We start from the raw sequence: 18,918 nt of genomic DNA on the forward strand, positions 1-18,918 counted from the left end.
GAGAAGTTGCATATCTAGATGATATCCTTTCTTTCACGTCCACCTTGTCTTTCTTATGTTATTTCTTTGGTGGCTCCGTGAAAGCTTTTGCCTTGAGTGCGTGCCTTCTATCGTTGCATCTTGATGCGCTCTTGTGTGGTGAAGATTATTTTCCTCATGCTTATCTTTATGAGGTTTTTGCCATCTTAATTGGCATCCCTCGTCTTGATGCGCCTTTCATCTTCTATCTTCACCGCGGGTTGTCACAAGAATAGGTTCTCTATATGCTTATTGGTAAGCTTGTGAACCCATTTGCTAGTTGTGTGTGGGAATGATAGGCCTTGCACTGTGTGCCTCATTCTTTGAAGACTTTATTGATGCTTAATGCTCTTCTGTACATTAGTCTTCTCAAGTGCATTGCCTTGACTCACACACATCTTTTGGGTTGATCCCACTCTTAAGTTGCCTCTCTTACTTGTTGCTCAACCATGTGTTTGTTGCAAGTACTAGGCTTAGTTTCCTATATGCTCTCTTGCACTTGTTGTAAGTTTCTATTGATTTTGGGGGAGCTATGATCCTATTTTGTGCACTTTGTATTCAAATACAAAAATTCTTGATGTGCACAAATCATGGGGAGCTTCTCTAGTTTCTTTAGAACACTGCTCTGCTCTTATCATAATATCCTTTATTCATGTAGCTCGTAGGAGCATTGGCCTAGTTGGTTCAATTGGTATCTTTTGATAGCTTGATTCAATTGGTATATTTTGATTGCTTGATTGCTTGTTTCTCTCTTTGATTATGACTTTGTGGCATATCTTCCTTTTGCAATCTTTGGGCCTTAATATAGTTTGTCTTCCTCCAAGTATTTACCGTTGGATATGTGTATTGCATTCCACTCTCTTGTTGAGAAATACACAATTTATGGAGGAACACATTTTATATTGGCCTTCTAAGCTTTTAACCCATTTTGGCAATCGATGCCAATGGGGGAGAAGTTTCAGAGAGTTTTGTGGAGAAGTTTAGAGAGTTGAGAGTTTTGTGGAGAAGTTTAGAGAGTTGTCTCTTCTGGCTTTGGTTTGTTCCGAAGCATACGCATCTCCTACGCATGCATTATTGGTTGTTGCATTGCATGGTGATGCATAATTCCTTATATAAACTCTCTTGAAAGTGATTGTCATCAATTACCAAAATGGGGGAGATTGAAAGGACATGCGGTGCCCCCATGTGTGGTTTTGGTAATTGATGACATTCTCTATGGACTAATGGTTGCATTGAGTCATATTTGAAGGATTTTTCCATAGGCATTTCTTGAAGTCCATGTGTTGGTTTCAAGGAGGTTATGGGTTAACCAAGGTGCTATTAAGGAATTATCCAAAGATTGGTCATGTGAGTGTTGAGCTTATTGCAAGCATGTCTTGAAGAAGAAGATTGTGTGATCATTCATGTTTACCTTCAAGACATCATCCAAACGAAGAGAGTTGGAAAGATTCAAGGTTGATCAAGACTAAGTCAAGAGTGAATCAAGTTGATCAACTCACAAAGAGTAGAAGATGTACCGAGAGGGATCAAGTGATCCCATGGTATGGTAAGCATTGTCCATTGCACTTTGTGTGCTAACCCATGGTCTATGTGAGAGTCCATATGGGGTTAGGTACGTGTCCATGGGCTTGCGTCAAGAGGATGATATCATACAACCCATGGGAAGGATGACATCAAGTGGTGATCGTCATCAAGATTGCCGTGTGCAAGTTCAAGTGGAGAATCACGAAGAGATCAAGTGCTTGAAGCTTGCCATCCATTGTGGTGTCAATGGACTTGTGAAGATGTGCCGAAGTGTGGCTCACCCATAGTGGAGTATGGGGGAGCAATCATCTAGTCTCCATCGACCCAACGCAATCAAGAAAGGTGGTCCATCTTGAGGAGGACAAGATCGTCATCATCTAGCTCAAGTGGATCATGTGCAAGGCAAAGGTTTACCCTTGATAGGTTTTCTATTTTACCGGTCTCATGGTGGTAGTTGGGAGACCGGGTTATAGGATCGATAGCCGTACTATCAAGGAGGGCTCTCAAGTGAGTAGCTTGACCGTATCGTTCATCGAGATCTCAAACCATTGCATCCTTGCATCATGTTTCTTGGTTATTGTTTGGTTCTCTTTGTGAGTCTTAGAGCTTATGGTCATCTTGATGACAAGCTTGAGTTCATCGAAAACGGAGTTCGCGTGCGTCTTCTATGATGTTTTCGGTGTTGGAGGTTTTATCGGTCTTATCTGAGGAAGGGTTCTCACCATTTTCTTATGGGCCTTTTATAATTTGCTTCTTATTGATATTTATTTCAAGATTGTGTTAGCCCTTGTCGCTAGATTTCCAACAAACTTGGTTTCATCGAAATCGGAGTCCGTTTGCAAAAGTTGCGGCAGTTTTGGTGTTCTGAAAAGGCTGGAGCGGTACTACCGCGATTTGGAGCGGATGTAATTTTTTACTACCGTGAGGACAAGCGGTAGTACCGCTCCGGCGGTTCTACTGGCCTTTTGCCTCCTCGATGTTGTTTTTCAAAGGGGTACTACCACCCTAGCGGTAGTACCGCTCCTTGGAGCGGTAGTAACGCTCTGTGCGGGCTGTGAGCATAACGGTTGGATTTTTCCCCACCTATAAAAGGGGGCCTTCTTCCCCAATGAACATTATCCTTTGAGCTCGTGTTCTTCCCCCATTGTTGACCTTCTTCGAGCTTGCTAACTCTCAATCCCTCCATGATTCTTGCTAGTTCTTGAGGGAAAAGAGAGAGGAGATCTAGATCCACGTTTCCACCAATCACTTTCTCCTCTAAATGAGGGGAACCCCTTGGATCTAGATCTTGGAGTTCTTGGTGTTCTCCTTCTTTTTCTTTCTCTCATTCTCCTCCCTAGCATTAGTTGCTTCGGTGGGATTTGAGAGAGAAAGACTTGGGCACTCCGTGTGCCCTTGCCATTGCATTTGGTGCATCGGTTTGAGTTCTCCACGGTGATACGTGGAAGTTACAAGTTGAGAAGCTTATTACTCTTGGGTGCTTGTTAGCCTTGAGCTTGTTCCTCTTGGGTGCTTGGGCACCCTAGACGGTTGAGGTCACCTCGGAGCCATATTCCATTGTGGTGAAGCTTCGCGGTGTCATTGGGGAGTTAACCCCAACCTTTGTGGTGTTCGGAGCTCAATCATTGTGGTGTAAAGCTCCGGGCAAGCGTCGGGGTCTCCAATTAGGTTGTGGAGATTGCCCCGAGCAATTTGACGGGTTCCGGTGACCGCCCCCAAGGGTTGCCAAAGTGTACGTGTTCGGTGACCGCCCCCAAGGGTTGCCATTTTTACGGGTTCGGTGACCGCCCTCAAGGGTCCCTTAGTGGAATCACGACATCTTGCATTGTGCGAGGGCGTGAGGAGATTACGGTGGCCCTAGTGGCTTCTTGGGGAGTATTGTGCCTCCACACCGCTCCAAACGGAGATTAGCATCCGCAAGGGTGTGAACTTCGGGATACGTCGTCGTCTCCGCGTGCCTCAGTTATCTCTTACCCGAGCTCTTTACTTATGCACTTTACTTTGTGATAGCCATATTGTTTCTTGTCATATATCTTGCTATCACCTAGTAGTTTATCTTGCTTAGCATAAGTTGTTGGTGCACATAGATGAGCCTAGTTGTTGTAGGTTTTGTGCTTGACAAATTAACCGCTAGGTTTATTCCACATTTGTTCAAGCCTCAATCGTAATTATTTTAAAGCGCCTATTCACCCCCCTCTAGGCGACATCCACGATCTTTCACATTTCCTCTGTCGCCAGCCCGAGGCGATCGATGAAGGACTTGTTGACGAAGCTATGTGAGCTGCCCGAATCGAGAAGCAGCATGACTTGGTTGCCCACCAGTGCGCGCAGGCGGATTGTGGTCGCCGAGTCCGTGTCGTCCAGAGCGTTCGACGAGAGGAGGCAGCACTCGGGAGCGTCCCCAGCCGGAGCGGGCTGCTGCGTGATTGGTCCGGGGTCGTCGAGCAGTTGCAGTGCGTGGATGGTGTCGTCGGAGAGCACCTAGCCGTGATCCCCGATGCTGATGGTGAGCAGCTGGGCGGGCTGGGCACACCGGTGCTCACGCGAGTAGTGATCGCCGCACTTGAAGCACAAGTTATTGGCACGGCAATAGTCGCGGAGTTGCCTCTCGCGAGCGTAGTCGTCCGCAGGGGCGCGGTTGGGCGCGGCCGTCCGTGGCTGTGGTGGAGTCGCTGCCGGAGGAGGCCGCCCCGCTGGTGTGATGCGAGGGCGCGCGTGCGTCGTGCCCAGTTCTTCCTCTTGAATGCGCGTCAACACCGACGCCCTGGTGATGCTCGAGGGCGCCTGCAGACGAATTGGGGCACGCAACTCGTCCTTCAAGCCCAGGATGAACTGGGTGACGAAAAACTTGGTGCTGATAGACGGGTCGAGCGCAAGCAGGTGGTACATTTCATCGTCGAACGTCGCGCGGTACTCGGCGACCGTGGCAGTCTGGCGAAGTTGGATCAGCTTGTGCATGACCACCTCGAATTCGTCGGCACCAAACTCCTCGAGCACGGAGGACGTGAAGACTTCCCAGGTGATGCCACGATGTGTTTGACGAAATGCCTGCAGCCAATGCGCTGCTTGGCCTTCGATGTACAACGCCACGGTGGCCACCCAGTTGTGTGGGGCGACCTTGTAGAGCTCAAAGTACGCCAGGCAGCGATCCAGCCACAGGTACGGCGCGGAGCCATCGAATTGAGAGAAGTCGTGTTTCGACGGCTTGTGGTAGTCGTTGCCGTAGTGGCCCGCTTGTTGGGGAACGTAGTAATTTCAAAAAAATTCCTACGCACACGCAAGATCATGGTGATGCATAGCAACGAGAGGGGAGAGTGTTGTCTACGTACCCTCGTAGACCGGAAGCGGAAGCGTTAGCACAACGCGGTTGATGTAGTCGTACGTCTTTACGGCTCGACCGATCAAGCACCGAAACTACGACACCTCCGAGTTCTAGCACACGTTCAGCTCGATGACGATCCCCGGACTCCGATCCAGCAAAGTGTCGGGGATGAGTTTCGTCAGCACGACGGCGTGGTGACGATCTTGATGTTTTACCGTCGCAGGGCTTCGCCTAAGCACCGCTACAATATTATCGAGGACTATGGTGGAAGGGGGCATCGCACATGGCTAAGAGATCAATGATCAATTGTTGTGTCTATGGGGTGCCCCCTGCCCCCATATATAAAGGAGTGGAGGAGGTGGCCGGCCAAGGAGGGTGGCGCGCCCTAGGGGGGAGTCCAACTCCCACCGGGAGTAGGACTCCCCTTTTTCCTATTAGGAGTAGGAGAGGGAAGGAATAGGAAGGAGGGAGGAAGGAAAGGGGGGTCGCCCCCCCTCCCAATTCGGATTGGGCTTGGGGGGGGGGGCCCTCCCTTGCTCCTTTCCCCTCCTTTCCACTAAGGCCCAATAAGGCCCATATACCTCCCGAGGGGTTCCGATAACCTCCCAGTGATCCGGTATTGTCCCAATCTCACCCGGAACCTTTCCGGTGTCTAAATATAGTCGTCCAATATATCGATCTTTATGTCTCGACCATTTCGAGACTCCTCGTCAAGTCCGTGATCACATCCGGGACTCTGAACAACCTTCGGTACATCAAAATATATAAACTCATAATGAAACTGTCATCGTAACGTTAAGCGTGCGGACCCTACGGGTTCGAGAACAATGTAGACATGATCGAGACACGTCTCCGGTCAATAATCAATAGCGGAACCTGGATGCTCATATTGGCTCCTACATATTCTACGAAGATCTTTATCGGTCAGACCGCATAACAACATACGTTTGTTCCCTTTGTCATCGGTATGTTACTTGCCCGAGATTCGATCGTCGGTATCTCAATACCTAGTTCAATCTCGTTACCGGAAAGTCTCTTTACCCGTTCTGTAATACATCATCTTGCAACTAACTTATTAGATGCATTGTTTGCAAGGCTTAAGTGATGTGCATTACCGAGAGGGCCCAGAGATACCTCTCCGACAATCGGAGTGACAAATCATAATCTCGAAATACGCCAACCCAACATGTATCTTTGGAGACACCTGTAGAGCACCTTTATAATCACCCAGTTACGTTGTGACGTTTGGTAGCACACAAAGTGTTCCTCCGGTAAACGGGAGTTGCATAATCTCATAGTCATAGGAACATGTATAAGTCATGAAGAAAGCAATAGCAACATACTAAACGATCGAGTGCTAAGCTAATGGAATGGGTCATGTCAATCACATCATTCTCCTAATGATGTGATCCCATTAATCAAATGACAACTCATGTCTATGGTTAGGAAACATAACCATCTTCGATTAACGAGCTAGTCAAGTAGAGGCATACTAGTGAAACTTTGTTTGTCTATGTATTCACACAAGTATTATGTTTCCGGTTAATACAATTCTAGCATGAATAATAAACATTTATCATGATATAAGGAAATAAATAATAACTTTATTATTGCCTCTAGGGCATATTTCCTTCACCGCTGTTGGAGATGGAACGGCAGCCGGAGCCACGAATCCGCCCTGTGGAGGCACCGGAATCAGCGGGGGTCGATTATCCCCGAGACGCGCGTGGGCGGTCGCCGGTTGGCCCGGGTCGGTGGCCACGCGCGGCGAGTGTGGAGGCGGCGGGGGCGGTGGTGGGGGTTGTTGCGGAGCGGCGGGCTGGTGAAGCACGGTGGTGACCGATCCCGATGGCGATGCCGAGCCTTCCACCGTCTTGCGAGTCGCTTCGACGTCGGCCTGCGTCAGATCGATCTGTCTGGCGAGGCCGCGCACGTCCTGCGAGATCTGCGCCTTGAAGGCGGCCTGAATCTCGAACTGTTTGTCGTGGACCCGCCTTCTGCTCGTCCATCTTGGCGAGGAGAGACTCGAGCATCTTGGTGATGTTGTTGTTGCCTTCGTCCATGGCGGCCAGCACCTGACGCGTTGCTGCCGAAGCTTTGGAGGGCGCCGTCGTCCTGCTTGGAGGAGATCGAACCCCGTGACGGATTTCGGGTGCGCTTGCCGGAGCAGCACACACCGGCGCGGTGGGTGTTACCGATCTGCAACCAACTGTAACACACCGGAAGAGAGAAGGGGATCGGTAGGTGAGGGAGAGCGAGAGGGAGAGACTTGGGGAGGAAGAAGAACGGTGTTAAGAGGAATGATTGGGGATGAGGTTTACAGCTATCACATCACATGCCCAACCACAGCCCGGCTGGTGCATATTTAAACACTCGCCTCTCCTCTCCTCTCACCCACTCGCTTCACTTACAGACGGGGCCCGATCCTTGCCACGTCACGCTGGACAAGTGGTGGCCAAGTGGCCAGGCGTGACAGAATATCGATAATTAATGTGATATTTTGATATTCTTTGATATTCCTTGTTGTACCTGTTGCAATATCCGTCTAAACTGCACTTCTTTTTGGTGTAATACTACCTTTTTTAAATGCAATTGCACTTTAGAAATTGGGCTGTACTTTCTCGGATTTGCAGGAGACTGTTCTTGGCGGTCCCAGATTATACCTGTCAATGCAATGAAACCTAAGCTTATAGGCTTTCAGAAAAGAAAAGTTTGACTGTGTACCTTTTTTTGCAGCATGTTTTAAACATATTTAAAAATCACACCAAGTGAAACATGCTCTTACAAAGGTGGAAGTACTATGATTCCCTATTTCCCTCAGAAATTATCACGTAGTACTAATCTGGCAAGCCAGTTCCTTGTTTACTTGACGTGACACGCTGATTGGTTAGCCCAACTGCCTTAGGGCATGCTCGCCGGGGCGGCCCATTGCGTCCGCGCGTGTTCGGCATTGTCTAGCCGGACACGGGGGCCGCGCGTGCACCTCCCAGCGGTGCGACCATCCGGACCGACCTGTCCGGCGTGACTCATCCGCCAATTTGGGGAGCGGATGCGTCGGCTCGGACACGCCCGGACGCGCGAAAGTGTCTGCCCCTTCCCCCAGCCCCGCACGTCAGCGACACACGGACCTTCCCTCTTCCATTCCATCAACGGTGTGGCATGCATGTCTGTATCGCTGCCGCGCTCTGCACCAATGTCGCGCCGTCTGCGCTCTGCCCGATGCCGCGCCGCCTGCGTTGATGCCGCCCAAGCTCCATCAACGCCATCGCTTTGGCCGTCGCGCCGGCATCCAATGCCCGGCCCTTTTTAAACGGCCACCCGCGACCATTCTTCCTCACCAATCTTCCTCCCCACTTCATCCAGCCATAGCCACCCACCATGCTTGGCCTCCCCAACGGTGACTGGCGTGCCTGAGAGCAGCTGCACGAGGCCTACCGCGACGCTTACCCGTACGGTCGAGGTAGGTCGTCGCCCGGTCCCGGCGAGTTGCCTTGGCCGTTGTGGTGGCTGGAAGTGCCGTCGGGGGTGATGTACAACCCCGTTGCGGTCGTCCAGCAGCAGATGCGCGAGCTGCAGCAGTAGCAACCTCTGGAACCACCACCGCCACCGCCATCACCACCACCACCGCCACCTCCACCACCAGCAGAGCCGATGTGGGGAGGATGGCCTGGTTCAGACGCGGCTCCTTGGCCGCCGTGAGGAATGGAGGAGGAGCCCGCTGGAGGACATGGTGGAGCCGGAGGAGGAGCAGCAGCCTTCCTCGGAAGATGAGGTGCAGCTACCCTCGGACGATGACGCCGACGCCAACGGCCTCAACGACGTCGATTGGGACTGGACCGGCCGCGCATGCCCAACGCGGGCCACAAGCGGCGTCATGGGAGGCGGCCAGGCGCAGGTGCGGTGCGGAAGACGACGCGACAATGGTAGCCGAGCGCACGTTGACGCGCAGGCGCCGCGCGCCCTAGCCACAGCGAGGGCGGCGCCCATGCCGTGCCAAGGAGCTCGGAGATGGGTTGCAGTTCGGGCAGTCCCTGCCCGGACCATAGACCCTAAACCCTAAACCCTGGCCGAATACCGGGATGGAGACGGCCATGCTGAACTCCATTCCCCTCTTTCCCATTGGCGGCGGCGCTCTTAAAGCCGGCGCCGGCGCCGGAGAAAAATGGTCACCAAGTGAGCCAGCCCGGTCGTAGTTTATTTTCGCTAAAATATGTATGTTGATCTTGGTTTATTTTAGCTAAAATATGAATGTTGTTAGTTTGTGTGTATTTTGGACCATATTTGAACTTGTTCTGTGTCTGGCGGCGGACGGATTTGGCCGTGGCGCGGCGGCGCACCGGCAACGGTAGTGGAGATTAAAAAAAGGCTAGGGGCGGACACGATGGATCGCGCCGCTGGGTGCACTGGTCGGGCAGGCCGGACAACTACCCAAATTATGTCCGGCCCGCGACCCTTCCGGACAAAAACGGACCGGATGGGTAGGTCATTTGCGTCGCCCGGGTGAGATGCCCTTATCGAACATCGCAACTTGCAAACGGCTCATGCCAATCACCATGGCAGGAACCATCTCAGAGTTCAGATTTGGACGGGTCTCGGTGGACGTCGGCCAAAAAGACCACTTCTCCAGTGCATTTCCATCCATCCCATCAGCCGATCTCCCCAATCACACTGATGCGAACACAGTTCTTTATCCTAAAAGATGTTCTCATGCAAAAAGCTTTAAAGGCCCAGTCTGTTCAGTTGGTCAACTCCTATTCGGAAACTGGTTAGCCGGTATACCGAAGGAGGATAAAACCCAAATTCACGTAGGAGTATGCGCTTTATTATGGGCTGTTTGAAACAATAGGAACGACATTATCTTTAACAATGCAACAAATTGTTCTTTTATGCAGGTTATCAATATGGCTATCCCCTGGACCCGTACGTGGTCTTGCCTACCACCCATGGAGCAGCGACAGGCGCTGGATTCTGGGTGCAACCTCTTGGAGATGGTAGCCACGGATTTATACACCCGGTGCAGCTGGCATTCTAGTGCAAGGATTAGTCACTAGTTTTTTTTTGCTATTTGCCACTATGTCTTCGCTGTTTAGATGGCTTATTCAGGTCTCCACCCTCAGTGATCTGTGATGTAATGTTTTCGGTGACTATGTAAGACTGAACTAAAAGTAATAAAAGAGGCTGTATGCATCAATCGATGCAGAGGCCGGGGCACGCCCCCATTTTGAAAAAAAGTTGGTCAACTCCTTCCTCGCCGAGCTTGATAGATGTCAACGATGTACGCTGCGTCGATATCAAAGTTCAGGTCCCCTATTTTCTGTACATGCTCTGTTTTTGTGAGGACGTTGACTTGGGTATGTTGTACTAGCAAAATACCGGTATTATTTGGGGTGTTGACTCTGTTCCTTGGAACACAAAGCAAAGCACGCAGACAGTTTCTTTCCACTGCGCAATGGCATTATTTGGGGTGTTGACATCCTTCTGAAGTGTCTGGAAATCGTAACTGTTCAGATCACCATTGGCCACGACTGGAGTGCGGCACAATCCCTGAATAGTAGCACTGTGTAAAAGTGTTATGGCCAGCAGTGAGGACAAAATGAAACTGAAGATTTGTTGCACGGTAGGCTTCATCTGTGTCGAGCTCATGCCTATGTACCCAATTGGTGTCCGTCGCTTTCTCTTCTGCCCGGAGATCATCTGCCTTGGTCGCTCGTCAACTATACCAATTCTTGCGGTGCAAGTGCAACTTTGCCTGAACTCTGGCCGGCGGCAAGTAGTACTCAGTCAGGTCAACGAGCCGCTACCTGCTGCAGAGTCGGGGCCTTTTCCAACGAAAAGAAGCTGAATAGTGTTTGTGAAGGCAGTTGGCAACAGTGGAAGGTAAGCTAATCAGTAGAGCTTATTTGTTTATTTATGCCATGATTGGTTGACTGAGTGAATTAAGTTACTCCAAGCGTAGGCTGACTTGTGCTGGCTTGGAGTGCACTTTTGGACCTCGAGTTGGGCGGGGCGAAGTCGTTCTTCTTCCAAAAAAGAAGGGTTCAGTTCAGTTCAGTTCAGTTCATGTGCACGACCGGCGAGCCGTGTGGACAACGCTGCTGAATCTGCTGATCCTTTTTGCGTCGTCGTCGGCCTAATCTGACGCGTATAGTTTGCTTCTGCGGACGATGACTGAAACTATGGCACGGCAGCACGGCGACGGCACAGCCTGCGGTGAAATAATTTGGAGTTTCAGTGTACCATCATCGTAGTTTCATAGCCTGTGTTCTATCTGGTTTCTTGCTCAGTTGGAGAAAATTGGACGGCCAGGCCATGTCTGCATGTAGCTAGAGTAGCTAGCTAGCGTTACTTTTTTTTTGCGTGGAAAGAGAGTTTAAAATTAAGAGATCACAGGGTTACAATCTGCGGCTAGTAGTGGTTCGGTATCAGGAGGAAAGTTTCCCAACCACACTGCCGTCTTTGGTTCAGTTCGACCAATTCTGGCTAATTCATGACTAACACCATTAGCCTCTCTATTAATTCTCCCTACTATAATCTCCCTTTCTCTAATGTACTCCCGGATTGAAGATACTCTGTTGGCGTAGATGGACGTATTCGGCGTTGTTGATTTGATCAATTCACAAGCTTCGGCACAGTCCGTCTCCACCAGGATTGGGAGAAGCGACCATTGGAGCGCTAGTTGGATTCCCTCCTCCATTGCCGCCAGCTCCGCCTCCACCGCATCGGAACAGTTAAAGAGCTGCCTGCATGCCATGAAAATGGGCGCGCCAACCTCGTCCCGTAGCACCATTCCTGCTCCTGCAGCACCGTCCGCCATGTAAGACCCGTCAATATTCAGCTTCACGTACCGTGGCGGTGGTTTGCTCCATTTCTGCCTCTTCCTCGGGCAGTCGTCTGCTTGTTTGTTCCTAGTTTTATCCATGCCTCTGGTATATATTTTCGGAAAAGGGGGCTTCCCGACCTCTGCATCATAGTGATGCATACGGCCATCTTATTAATTAAAAAACAAAATGTGCCAATAATGTTTCAAAGTCTTCAACCGAAAAAAAGAAAAGGCACCTCACACAAAGACTAAAAGGCTAGATACACAAACTAGCCAGAAAAAGACGCCACAACCGGCTGGCTAAAAATAGATAGGTAAACTAATTGTCTATCCTATTATACGACCGTCATCCAAACCGGTTGAAGATATCCCGAGCTACCATCTCCCAACCGATAAATCCAGTAACCAAATGCTCCCTGGCCTCCATCGGAGTGAGTAGTGACCACAGACGGATCACTGCCGTAGCTCGGAAAATAACCTGCAAAAAATGAATCCGTGATGTTCTGTTAAAAACCAAATCATTTCTGCAATTCCAGATAGTCCACAGCAAAGCGCAAACTCCAACCCGAATATGTCTTGCTAAGTCAGGCTCAATCCCATTAAGCCATGTCCCAAATAATGCATTGACAGAAATCGTGGAGTAATATTAAAAGCAATGTGGACCATCCGCCAAAGGACTTTGGCCAACGGGCAATCAAGAAAGAGGTGCTTAATCGTCTCATCCCGATCACAGAAACTACACCTGGTAGGTCCTGTCCAATTATGCTTTATCAAGTTGTCCTTCGTTAAAATAACTTGTTTATGAACAAACCACATAAACACTTTTATTTTCAAAGGAACTTTGACATCCCAGACATTCTTGGAAGTTGGAATGGAGTTCGAATTAATGACATCAATATACATTGATTTAACTGTAAATACTCCAGACCTAGTTAGCTTCTAGCGTAATTCATCGGGTTGGTCAGAAAGTTGAACCTCCATCAGTCTCCTAACTAGATGGAGCCATTCTTCCCAACGATTGCCCGCTAGCGACCGTCTAAACTGAATATTAAGGGGGATAAACTGAAATACTGTTGCAACAAACACCTCACGTCGTTGAGCAATACGATATAAAGACGGATATTGAATGGCCAAGGGTGAGTCGCCAAGCCAAGTATCCTCCCAGAAACGTGTACTAGCACCGTTTCCAATAACAAACCTCGTCCTATTGAATATTGATTGTTTGACTTTCATTAGTCCTTTCCAGAAAGGCGAGTCAGTCGGCCTGACTGTGAGCTGAGACAATGTCTTAGTCTGGAGGTACTTGCTGCGAAGTATCTACGCTCATATGGCCTCAGTCCCGGATGAGAGCTTCCACAACCACTTACTAAGAAGGCATCCGTTCTTAACTTCAAGATTCTCAATACCAAGACCCCCTTGGTCTTTCGGTCGACAGATGATATCCCATTTAGCAAGCCGGTATTTTCTTTTAAGTTCATCACCCTGCCAAAAGAAACACGATCGATAGAAGTCCAGTCTTTTCCTAACACCAACTAGGACCTCAAAGAACGATAAGAGGAACATAGGCATACTCGTGAGCACAGAATTTATTAAGATTAATGGGCCTCTGTATGACATGAGCTTACCCTTCCAGCATCTCAGTTTCTTCTCAAATCGGTCCTCGATGCACTTCCATTCTCTGTTTGTCAACCTATGATGGTGTATCGGAATACCAAGGTAGGAGAAGGGTAAATTCCCCAACTCGCACCCAAACAATTGCCTATAAGACTCCTGTTCGTATTTGGCTCTACCAAAGCAGAACAACTCGCTCTTATGAAAGTTAATCTTTAACCCGGTCAATTGTTCAAAGAGGCATAACACCAGCTTCATATTTCTCACCTTGGCCAAGTCATGCTCCATAAAGATTATTGTATTATCAGCGTATTGAAGGATGGATACACCTCCATCAACAAGATGAGGTACCAAGCCACCCACTTGACCATTCTCCTTAGCCCTTCCTATCAAAATTGCTAACATATCCACCACAATGTTAAACAGGATAGGGGACATCGGATCTCCTTGTCTGAGGCCTTTATGTGTCTGGAAGTAATGACCTATATCGTCATTCACTTTAATTCCCACACTCCCTGTTTGCGTAAATAATTCGACCTGTCGGCGCCAGGCGTCATCAAAACTTTTCATACGCAATGCCTGTTGGAGGAATGGCCACTTGACCTTATCGTACGTTTTTTCGAAATCCACCTTAAAAATTACTCCATCTAATTTTTTGGAGTGAATTTCATGGAGCGTTTCATGAAGGACAACCACCCCTTCAAGGATGTTTCTGTCCGGCATGAAAACAGTTTGGGATTGTTGCACCACAGAATGCGCAATCTGTGTGAGCCTATTAGTCCTGACCTTGGTGAAGATTTTGAAACTAACATTGAGGAGACAGATCGGCCTGAACTGCTCAATTCTCACAGCATCCGTTTTCTTAGGGAGCAATGTGATAGTTCCAAAATTCAAGTGAAATAATTGAAGCTGTCCAGAGAATAGATCATGAAACATAGGTAGCAAATCCCCCTTAATAAAGTGCCAGCACTTTTTTATAGAACTTGACCGGGAACCCATCCGGTCCGGGAGCCTTATTGTTTTTCATTTGTGCAATAGCATCAAACACCTCCTTCTCTAAGAACGGGGCAACCAGGATATCATTATCGGCAGCAGACAATTGAGGCACATCCTCAGTCCTGGACTCATCGAGGGACACACAATTATCCTCCGGAGGTCCAAATAACTGCCTATAATACTCAGTAATATATGTTTTGAGATTATCCTGTCCTAAAATAGTGCCCTCATCTTGTTCAAGTTGAAAGATTTGCTTCTTTCTGTGCTTACCATTGGTAATCAGGCGAAAGAATTGAGTATTCGCGTCCCCTTGGACCACTTTGCGGACCTTAGCTCGCAAAGCCCACTTCAACTCTTCTTCGCGGAGAATTTCTTTCAACCTCTTCTCCGCCTCAGTTTTAACCTCGAGCTCAGCAGGCAGCAAAATCGCGGATTTGGCTTTTATGTCCAGGGCCTGTATAAGAGAAAGGAGCCTATCCTTCTCAATCTTATACACCCCACTGAGGTGCTTAGCCCAACCCCGTAGGAAACTTCTCAAATGCCTAATTCTATTCTGCTAACGCTCGACCGCCGTCCTACCTCCTACACCCTTAGCCTCCCTGGCAATCAGGTCTAAGAACCCCTCACGTTCGAACTAGGCCATCTCGAATGAGAAGGTGTTTTTGTTTTCCACATGGTTCGGCTCCCCTGAGTCCACGAACAATGGTGTGTGATCGGATATTCCCCGCGAGAGAGCTTGCACCGTGACAAGAGGGAACTTCTGTTCCCACTCCACGCTCGCAAGAACTCGATCAAGCTTTTCGTATGTCGGGTTTGGCAAAGCATTAGCCTAGGTAAACTTTCTACCAGAAAGCTCTATCTCCCTCAGATCCAAGCTTTCAATAATGGTATTGAACATAAACGACCACCTGCCGTCAAAGTTATCATTATTTTTCTCCTCTCTCCTCCTAATGATATTGAAATCACCCCCGACCAAAATCGGAAGCTGCTCGGACCCACAGATTCGAACAAGGTCCGCCAGAAACTCCGGTTTAAGCTCGGGCTGTGCGGCACCATAAACCGCCACCAAAGCCCAGTTGAAACCATCAACTTTAGACCTAACTCGAGACTTTACCGCGAAGTCGCCCATCACTACACTCCGGACTTCAAGGGAATCACATCTCACACCCAGCAAGATACCTCCCGATCTTCCTCACGGAGGGAGGCAATGCCAATCGAAATCAACACCACCCGCAAGAGAGGATAGAAACTGAGGCGCAAAATTATCTCTACCGGTTTCCGATAGAGCAATAAAATCTAACTGATGTTCCAGAGAAGCCTCAGCAAGAAACCTTCTTTTAGCCAAGTCTTTCAGACCTCTGCTATTCCAAAAGATTCCTTTCATATTTCGTCATGGAATTTTTTAGTAATCCGAATCCTAGAACTCCTACGAACTACAGAATCGGGATAAATCTTCCGTTTCCACTTACGCTTTGGCTTACTAGGCTCTGTCGCCCGGTCCTCATAACCGGGCTCAACGGAACTAACAGCGGCAACATCTAGGGGCACATCATCGTCCTCAGACTCATGATTAGAAGGTGCTAGATCCGCACACAGATTATCGAGCACTCTAACCCCTAACGCATCAATCTCCTCATCATTCATGGGTTTAACCGCTGCAAGATTACGGATAGTCTCTAAGGCACGCTCTGCCTCCAAATCTAACATATCATTCACCAAATTGGAGATCTCACTATCAGTAGCACCTAGTGTAACTCCTAATTGGTTTGCATTATTTATAATCTCCTCATTAGAAAAATGCAATAAAGAATTAGATATGTTGACGGACATACCAGAAGAGATCACAGCATCGTGAAGCTTGGCCGCCCTCATAGCGCACCGCTGCTGCATATCATCAACCTTCGGAAGCTCCTGAATGCGAGCACTCATCCGTCTCCCCGTCGAGACCGGGTCCAGGATCCCGCCAAAGGCAACAACCTCCTCCCTAGTAAAGCCTTGCGGTGAGTCCCGCAACAGGTTAACCACGGCTACCGGAGGAGGCGGCTGCGGGCTCCCAAGCCCCTCGGACAAATGCCCCACAGGTAAGACAAGAAAAGGGACAGCTGGGGCCACCTGCCCAATCCCTCCTCCCGCCCCACCCACCGGCTGAGAGTGAAGTGCCGCCGTCGCAGAAGGCGCGGTCCTCCTGACCGCAAGTGAGGAAGGGAGGTCTAGGGACACCTGCTCCCGCCACCGCCATGACCTGAGGAGGAAGAGCTGAGGCCGCCTGCCTCGGGCTCTCTCTCCCAGCGCTGGCCGACCCCGACGCGACCGGCGTCACCGGTGTCGGGATAGAGAGTGGAGAAGTCAAGGCCACCTGCCCTGACCCCCTCCCCCAAGCCCCACCTCGAACGTAGACGACATCACCGTAGCCTCGACAACTGGTGAAGCAAGGGAAATAGAAGCGACCTCCGGCTCCACTTCCCCAACTGTAGCACCCTCAAACTCCAACAGAGGAAGCGTGTGTTCAAACACATCATCAGTCTCCACCCGATCACTCCAAAGTCTGGGAGGCGCTGAGGCAGGCTCAAAAGACCCAAAACGCAACGAAGTCATAGGCACCGAAGGTGAGGGTGCCGGCTCAACCCCGGTCCCCTCCCCGGGCAACTGAGCATCTGGGAGAGAACCGATAGATCCCTCTCGAGTAGAATCTGTCGGTGCCCCCTTGGCTCCTGCACCGTCGTCACCCTCGTGCATATCAACATCATTCCCATTAACCTTCTCAGCAAACAGATCAGTGTCCTCAAACTCTATGTCAAGAGGGAATACCTCTCCCCTATATGTCCAGTGAACCACATCGGGCACGAACTCAATATTCAGAACACTCACCAAAATCCGGGCCACTCCATGAGCAAGGGTAAAAGCCATATCCACTTTCTCCGTCTTTCCAACCATGATACCCATACTGGCCACAACTTGAACATCCTGCAAAGGCTTAGATGGATCCCCAGAAAACCTCAACCAGACATGCGTAAGCGGCTTTCCTTTAGGCTCCACCTTCGTCCACTCATGAAACTCCAAAATACACTTAGTACCAGGAACTCTACACAAGCCAAAGCTCAGCAGTTTCTGCAAATCATCCACAGACGGGAAATCCACCTTGAAGACATTAGCTTCGAGGCTGACCAGCTCCCACTGGAAGTCCCCCGGTGCCAGCTCATAAAGCCTCCGGACAATCTGAGCCTCAGTCACCTCTCCCTGGGTTGCTTTCACAATCCCGGTAGTCAAGCTCTGTGTCTCCTCGGGAATCTCCCTTGCGGCCGGGGACTCAAAAAACGAAAGCTCTGCACAGTATAGCCCATACATTGTCAGAGCCGGAGCCTGGTCACACAATAACGGGCAGTCTCCCGAAGCATGTGCTGGCTTGCCACACGAGTCACACAGCTCTGCCACGCACTCCGCAATGAAATGGCCCTTCTCATCACACCGGTAACAAAGCATCCTTTCCTTCTTGCGCGCCCACTTGGATGCCCTCTCTGAATCAGACCTGTCAGACACCTCAGCCACATTCCCAGGCACAGGAACCTCAACATTGGCCAGGGCCGTCACCACATCCATCGCCTGGCTAGTAAGATCAGTAGACTGAGTGTTATCTGCCTCAACGGCCGTAGCCGCATGGTCAACAACAGCCGAGGGCGGAGGCTGTCGATGATACCTCCCACGACCACCACCCCGACCACACCGATGTCCACTGTAGCCACCTCTCTGGCGGTGATCCGGACCGGAGGCCCCCTCGACAAAGCCACCAGGAGGTCCGAGAAACGGTCTCTCAGCAGACCCGTCACTCTGCCAGGCATAGCCTCGACCGCCACCCGTAGACGAGGAACCACGGTGCTTTCCGTCTCCATACGCATCAACACCATCATCCCCCCACTGACCTCGGGGCTGCTCAAAGGACTCTCTAGCAGTCGAATTTTGCCTCGTCTGCGAAGGTCCCGAACGGTTCAGAGTCGGCCTCGCGACGAAGTGTGGCGCCGGAGCGGCCCGAGGCGGACCGCCAACAGGAACCGGCACCACCGGTCTCGGGCCAGACCCGCTGCCCCGACCCATAGCAGCAGGCACTGGAGGCGTTGGCCCCGTCGGTCGGTGTCCAGCCGAGCCTCCTCTACCCGCCGGCAGCACAGGCGGCGTGGCCGCCGCAAGCACAGGCGGCCGCGGCCCGATGTTGCCGCCTGCCCGCCCCGTAGCCAAAGTAGGAGCGGCAGCGCCCCGCCCGGCGCCGGCTACAGCCAGACCAGCACCGGCCGCGCCAGGCCCAGCGCCGGCGGCCCCTCGTCCAGCACCTCCAGGCGGCGGCGGCACAACTGCGCCGGCGGCCCCTCGTCCAGCACCTCCAGGCGGCGGCGGCACAACTGCCCCGGCCTTGTCACTGCCCGAAGCCGCCTGGGGCTTCGACGCCGGCGGCCCTCCTGCTTCTCGGCCCGCCATTGCGCCAAGTGGAGGGATCCGACGAGCACGGCCAGGGCCGCAAGGAGGGAACACAGGCGTCCCGTTCCGGCAAGGGATGAGAAATGATCACGCTTGCACGGAAAGTCTCGATCTCATCCGTGCATGCAGCGGCCGCGTCGATGCATGTGGTACCCGGTAT

The sequence above is a fragment of the Triticum dicoccoides genome, chromosome 2A (genome assembly GCF_002162155.2).
Source record: "Triticum dicoccoides isolate Atlit2015 ecotype Zavitan chromosome 2A, WEW_v2.0, whole genome shotgun sequence".
NCBI lineage: Eukaryota > Viridiplantae > Streptophyta > Magnoliopsida > Poales > Poaceae > Triticum > Triticum dicoccoides.